Source organism: Rutidosis leptorrhynchoides, chromosome 8 (assembly GCF_046630445.1).
Source record: "Rutidosis leptorrhynchoides isolate AG116_Rl617_1_P2 chromosome 8, CSIRO_AGI_Rlap_v1, whole genome shotgun sequence".
In the NCBI taxonomy this organism is placed as follows: Eukaryota; Viridiplantae; Streptophyta; class Magnoliopsida; order Asterales; family Asteraceae; genus Rutidosis; species Rutidosis leptorrhynchoides.
In genome coordinates, this window is record NC_092340.1 from 251090364 (window position 1) to 251098057 (window position 7694).

Below are 7694 nucleotides of genomic sequence, written 5' to 3' on the forward strand. Positions count from 1 at the left end.
TTTTTGAGCCATTGTTAAACCGGCATCACAATCTTTTCCGAAATGGAGACCACCACAGTATTCATAACCTACCTTCATACTATGAATTTCATTGGTGATTTTGTCCATGTTTCGAGCAACACCGTCTATTTTCACACTTAGGGAACTAAGGTCATCATAAGCACCGACCCTATGGACTTGAGCATTACGAGTAATTGGTCGTTCTTAATGCCACTCATGAGAATAATTGGCTTGCTTCTCGATTATCTCATAAGCCTCTTGCTTGGTTTTGTCCATGAGTGAACCTCCGGTCGCTTAATCAAAGGAAATTCGGGTTGCAACATCACAACCCTTGTAAAAAATTTGAACTTGTTGGAAAGTATCCAGACCATGGTTTGGACAACCTCTTAGCATTTTGGTAAACCGATTCCATGCTTCATATAAGGTTTCCATTGGCTTTTGACATAATTGGGTAATTTCTTGTTGGAGTCTCGCAGACTTAGAAGCTGGAAAATATTTCTTAAGAAATTTTTCCATCATACCATCCCAAGTTTCTATCGTAGCCTCGGCCAATGAATCTAACCAACTTCGTGCTTCCCGGTGGAGTGTCCATGGGAAAAGTCTTAAAAATATGGCCTGGTCAGTGTCTGGTTTAAGTTTGAAAATAAGACATATCTCTTGAAAAAGACGAATATGTTCGTTTGCATCTTCATTCGGACCACCACCAAATTGACACCTGTTGTTAATCATTTGGAGAATAGGTCCTTTTATTTCAAATTTTTCTTCACCTGTGGGCAGAGTAATGGCACTACCTTGTCCGGTTCGGGTTGCTTTCATCTTGGCTGCCATTGATTGTCTTGGTACCACCTGCCTTGCCTCTCCTTCCATTTCAAAATTTGGAGGATGAACGGTTTCACCAAATTCAGAGTATCTTGGCTTGGTTGTACTTGATTCTGAATCAAAAGTTTCTTGCTTTAATGAAGATTCAAAAAGTTTAAGTGCTTCTTTTGGGATCCTACCAAGCTTTCTATCAGGTTCTGTAAGCGGTGTAAGTAATAGCGAATCTGAACTTCGGGTATGTGGCATATGCAACCTAAAATCTGTCAATCACACTACTAACAAAATATTAAACGCACCGATTCTATAAGAGTAAAAATCAAAGACTATTAATAATTAAAAATAATTAAGAAAGTACTTAATCACAAATTAGTTAACATTTCTATTTTGACACAAAACTGTCCCCGGCAGCGGCGCCAAAAACTTGATGTGCAAAACGTGGTATATGAATTGTTGTATGAAATAGTATGGAAAAATACCGATTAAAGATTGTTACACACTAACGGGCAGTGTACCCGATCGTGTAGTAGTATAAATAATGGTTTAGTTCCGTGCATCGTTCCAAGGACAGTTGTATTAGTCAAACTAGAATTAGAAACTATATTATGATTAACTAAGTAAATGAAACTTAACGGTACAAGATATTATGTTTTTATGGCTATTTAACGATTTAGCCAAATTAGAGAAGATTAAGAGTAAAAACAATATTTTTGGTCTTTTAAGTTTATATAATGAAAACAAGTGCAAAGAAAGCAAATAAGATAGTTTGATTAAGATCAAAGATACGAAATGTTCATCTAGATATTTTACCCTCGGTATTGGATGTAAGTTATATTGTTAAGACCCGATTGAATGAATATGTGTGTAAGTTACCTAATAGATTTACCAAGAGTTCTCTATAGTAAATACGCAAACTCGATTACAAGATCAAGGGTTCCCTTTTCTCTATAGTTCTCGTGTTTGTAACCAAATAACTTTGATATATATGCTAATCACCCAAATCGACTTGCCAAGAGTTCTCTTTAGCAAGTACTCAAACTAGAATTACTAAGTGTAGGGTTCCCTATCACCTATACCTTTTCATTTGTGACTAGTTGATTAGCTAGATCAAAGACTTGAATACCAATTGTATTTTGCGTTCGCTCTACACAATTCATTCCTATATCGTCTAATCATTTTGATCTAATTTACCCCCTTGGTGAGGTTTAGTAAACAATCAATCTAAGACAAGTTGATTGTAAATCAATATGATACATCAACAAGAGTTCTCTTTATCAACAACATATCAATTAACTAGATACAAATGATTTGACATCAATAAGCATGGTTCTTTAATTCAAGCTTTAATCTATCACACATAATACCTTCAATCAATAAGATTACATCCAATACCTCAGTTATTAATCTAGACAAACATTATAGAGTTTAGCCAACAATCATATTAACAAACAAACTAGCAATCAATTGATAAGTAGAATTCATTGTTAAGAACAAGAAATCAACCTAATAGAGAATGAATCTTAGATGGAGAAGGATTGGTTTCTTGATTCTTGGATGTTAAGCCTCTTCAAAGAGCTTGGAATTCTCCAATTTTGCTCCTAAAATCATCTTCTAACACCTCTGGTTCTTATCTGGTCGTATCCCTCTCAATTATTCACTTTTAAAGCAGTTAAAGTTGATCAAAAAGCAAAAGTAGGCTGAAATCTACTTCTGGACGGCGTCCAAGATACTGGACGGCGTCCAGTTGTAAAGGCCTAGACGGCATCCAGATTTCTGGATGACGTCCAGTGGTGAAGGGCTGGACGGCGTCCAGATTTCTGGACGGCGTCCAGTTGTGCTAAATTTTACTGTCTCGTTTTTTTCATAATCTCTCTTCATTTGGACGGAGTCCCAATCATTTTGGACGGCATCCAACATATCTGAAGCCTTGTTTTACCATTTTAAGCGCTAATTTGACCATAACTTGTATCGGGATCAACTACGATGATATCACAACTTATCGAATAGTCATAATTCATCAAAACTCTTTGTAAACCACTTTCCGATATACTTTACATACCTTTGTGTATTACTTGTAGAAACCGCCTTAACTATCCTTGATTCGAGAGTATTTCACACGATATTGCGAGATATATATGATGCATTTGAGCAATATCACTACTTCCCATCCTTGGTCTTGTGGAACATAACCGTTGTGGCCGTTGTCAAGACAACATGTTGTAACGTCATCAAAGGGACGAGGGTTTCGTAATGTCCAACAGCACCGTAATAATCTAAAAACCTTGTTTCTCACCCCAACTACTGAATCCGTCACTTGTGGTAAGGTTTTATTTAAAAGTTGCAATCCGATGTTCTTTTTCTCACTTTGGTGAGAAGCCAACATCACTAACCCATAAGTATAACATGCTTCTTTATGTTGCATGTTAGAGGCTCTTTCTAACTTACGAAGTCCTACGTTAGGATATGTTGAGTCAAAATAGGTTCTTAACCCGTAGCGTAAAATTGCATTTGGGTTCCCCGCATTTAACGCTTTAAAGAAAACACAGCATAACTTACAGTGTCCCCAATGTGATATACCCCATCTTTCAAATGAAGGCTTTTTATAAACTAAGGCATGCCCGGAACGTTCTTCAAATGTTCTACAAACTAATTTTGCCGTAAATAATTGTGCCGATGAATTCTGACCGACTTTAGACAAGATTTCATCAATCATGTCCCCGGGTAGGTCTTCTAAAATTTTTGGTCGTCTATCCTTAACATCCATTTTTGTTTTAATACTGTAAAAATAGACGAGGGTTAGATTCGTAAAAGATAATTATCAAATAATACAAGCAATTTTCACATACAACAAGAAAAGTACAAGCATACTTATTTTACGTATTTTACACCTCATGATTACAACTCTTTATTTCGACTCACTAGTTTCTTCCTCTTCGGACCTGTTTCGTTTTGCTAATTTTTTAGGGATATATGATGTTCCACTAATACGAGCCATTGTTTTCACAAATGGTTTAGAAAAACCTGGTGGCTTAGAGGTTCCCAGGTTATTGTTACAACTTAAGAAATACGGGTGATGACGATACATATAAAGTTCATCGGGGTTGGAATCAGGTTTCTCTATTTTGATGCCCTTTCCCTTATTATTTTCTTTTGCCTTTTCAAATTGGGTCGAGGTAATTTCTATAACATCATCAGAATCCTCATCGGGATCCGATTCATCGGAAAATTGGTAATCTTCCCAATATTTTTCTTCCTCGGCGGAAACACCATTGACCATTTTTAACTTTGGTCCATTGTTTGAGGATTTTCTTTTATTTATCTGTTTTTCTATGGTTCCTAATATTTCCTCCTCTGGAACCTCTTCTTCCGGTTCCTCTTCTTCCGGTTCCTCATCTTCCGGTTTCTCCTCTTCCGGTTCCTCCTCTTCCGGTTCCTCTTCGGAAATTTGTGAATCTTCCCAAACTATATTCGACTCTTCATTATTATTAGGTGAGTCGATAGGATTTGTACTAGAGGTAGACATCTAACACACAATATCAAACACATTAAGAGATTAATATATCACATAATATTTACATGTTAACAATATATAGTTTCCAACAAAAATGTTAAGCAATCGTTTTTCAAGTAAACACGGTCGAAGTCCAGACTCACTAATGCATCCTAACGAACTCGATAAGACACACTAATGCAAATTTCTGGTTCTCTAAGACCAACTCTCGGATACCAACTGAAATGTCCCGTTCTATTGATTATAAACGTTCCATATTAATTGATTTCGTCGCGAGGTTTTGACCTCTATATTAGACATTTTTCAAAGACTGCATTCATTTTTAAAACAACCATAACCTTTATTTTATCGATAAAGGTTTAAAAAGCTTTACGTAGATTATCAAAAAATGATAATCTAAAAAATACCGTCTACACACGACCATTACATAATGGTTTACAATAAGAATATATTACATCAAAAATAAGTTTCTTGAATGCATTTTTTACACAATATCATACAAGCATGGACTCCAAATCTTGTCCTTATTTTAGTATGCAACAGCGGAAGCTCTTAATAATCACCTAAGAATAAACATGCTTAAAACGTCAACAAAAATATTGGTGAGTTATAGGTTTAACCTATATATTATCAAATCATAATAATAGACCACAAGATTTCATTTTTATAACACATCTCATATTAGGCATTTCGCAAACTGCATAGAGATAAAAATATTTCATATGTTGAACGCCTAGTTCCGACATTAACTTAATGCATAGAATATTCCCATAACAGAACCTCTCGTCTGTATAATAATCTCGAAGTACTAAACCATCCATAACCTGAATGGGGGTTGTTAAGCCCAATAGATCTATCTTTAGAATTCGCGTCATTTAGGGGTCATTTCCCTAATTCTTAGGTTACCAGACTTGAAGGGGAATATTCGGTTTAATAATCCAACCATAGAATGTAGTTTTGCGTACTTGTGTCTATTTTGTAAAACATTTATAAAGCTGCATGTATTCTCATCCCAAAAAAAAAAATTAGATTGTAAAAGTAGGACTATAACTCACTTTCACAGATTTTTACTTTGCCGGAAGTAAGACTTGGCCACTGGTCGATTCACGAACCTATAAAAAATGTGTACCTATATATCAAAGTATGATCGAAATATATTCACAACATTTTTTATTACGTTTTTATGATTGAAGTTTGTTAAGTTAGCAGTCCTTGTTAGTAACCTACAACTAGTTATCCACAGTTAGATGTACAGAAATAAATCAATATATATTATCTTGAATCAATTCACGACCCAGTGTATACACGTCTCAGGCTAGATCACAACTCAAAGTATATATATTTTTGGAATCAACCTCAACCCTGTATAGCTAACTCAAACATTACTACATATAGAGTGTCTATGGTTGTTCCAAATAATATATATAGATGGGTCGATATGATATGTCAAAACATTGTATACGTGTCTATGGTATCCTAATATTACATAATATGTATAATACAATATAAATTAGTTAGGATATGTTTAGTCTAGATTTGTTACAAAATTTTTGTAGCTAAAACTAGCAAGTTTATCCAATTTTGTTTTACCAGTCATTTCTTCGTTTCAAATCCGTTTTGAGTGATTCAAGTTGCTATGGTTTCATAATGAACTAAAATTTATGATACTAAACAGAAAAAGTATAAGTTTATAGTTGGAAATACAGGTTACAAGATATTTTTTAAAGAGGTAGTCATTTCCGTCGAAAAAATGACATCTTGATGACCATTTTGAAAAACATACTTCCACTTTGTGTTTAACCATGATTTTTAGATATAGTATCATGTTCATATGTAATATCATTTTTTAAGAAAATAAACTTCCAATTCAAAGATTAAGATACTTTTTATTTTTTTAACCCAAAACAGCCCCCGATTTCACTACGACGGCGTATGTCCGGTTTTACGGTGTTCTTCGTGTTTCCAGGTTTTAAATCATTAAGTTAGCATATCATATAGATATATAACATGTGTTTAGTTGATTTTAAAAGTCAAGTTAGAAGGATTAACTTTATTTTCGAACAAGTTTAGAATTAACTAAACTATGGTCTAGTGATTACAAGTTTAAATCTTCGAATAAGATAGCTTTATATGTATGAATCGAATGATGTTATGAACATAATTACTACCTTAAGTTTAGTAGGTAAACCTACTGGAAGTGACAAGAAATTATCTAGCTTCAAAAGATTCTTGGATGGCTTGAAAGTTCTTGAAGTAGAATCATGACACGAAAACAAGTTCAAGTAAGAATTCTGCTCGAATTAAGATTGTTATAGTTAAAGAAATTGAATCAAAGTTTGAATATGAGTATTACCTTGAATTAGAGAGATAACCTACTATAAGTAACAAAGGTTTCTTGATCTTGGATGATTACTTGGAATGGATTAGAAAGCTTGGAAGTAATCTTGCAAACTTGAAAGTGTTCTTGGTTTTATGAAACTAGAACTTATAGAATATATGAAGAACACTTAGAACTTGAAGATAGAACTTGAAAGAGATCAATTAGATGAAGAAACTTGAAGAATTAAAGTGTTTGTAGGTGTTTTTGGTCGTTGGTATATGGATTAGATATAAAGGATGTGTAAGTTTGTTTTCATGTAAATAGTTCATGAATGATTTATAATATTTTTTGTAATTTTGTGAGATATTTCATGCTAGTTGACAAATGATGGTTCCCACATGTTTAATGACTCACATGGGCTGCTAAGGAGCTGATCATTGAAGTTTATATACCAATAGTATATACATCTAGAAGCTGTGTATTGTACAATTACAAATACGGGTGCAAACGAGTAGAATTGTTAATGAAAATGAATGAGGATGTAATTGTAAGCATTTTTGTTAAGTAGAAGTACTTTGATATGTGTCTTGAAGTCTTTCAAAAGTGTACTAATACATCTAAATACATTACATGTATATACATTTTAACTGAGTCGTTAAGTCATCGTTAGTCGTTACATGTAAGTGTTGTTTTGAAACCTTTAAGTTAACGATCTTGTTAAATGTAATTAATTCATTGTTATTATACTTAAATGAGATGTTAACATGATAACATGGTGTATGAATATATCTTAACATCATATATATATATATATATATATATATATATATATATATATATATATATATATATGTGTGTGTGTGTGTGTGTGTGTGTGTTAAAATACTATTACAACGATAATCGTTACGTATATATATTGTTTCGAAATTCTTAAGTTAGTAGTCTTGTTTTACATATGTAGTTCATTGTTAATATACTTAATGATATATATAATTATCATTTTATCATGTTAAATATAGTGTAACAATATCTTAATATGATACATAT

The 7694-nt window shown here is 33.3% G+C and overlaps 1 non-coding gene across 1 annotated transcript; it reads left to right on the plus strand.

The window, feature by feature from the left end:
- The first annotated feature begins 364 nt into the window (after positions 1-364).
- On the plus strand, positions 365-471 carry LOC139865487 (small nucleolar RNA R71). Its single transcript, XR_011765004.1, has one exon. It is a non-coding gene; the product is annotated as a small nucleolar RNA R71 (small nucleolar RNA).
- Positions 472-7694: the final 7223 nt, after the last annotated feature.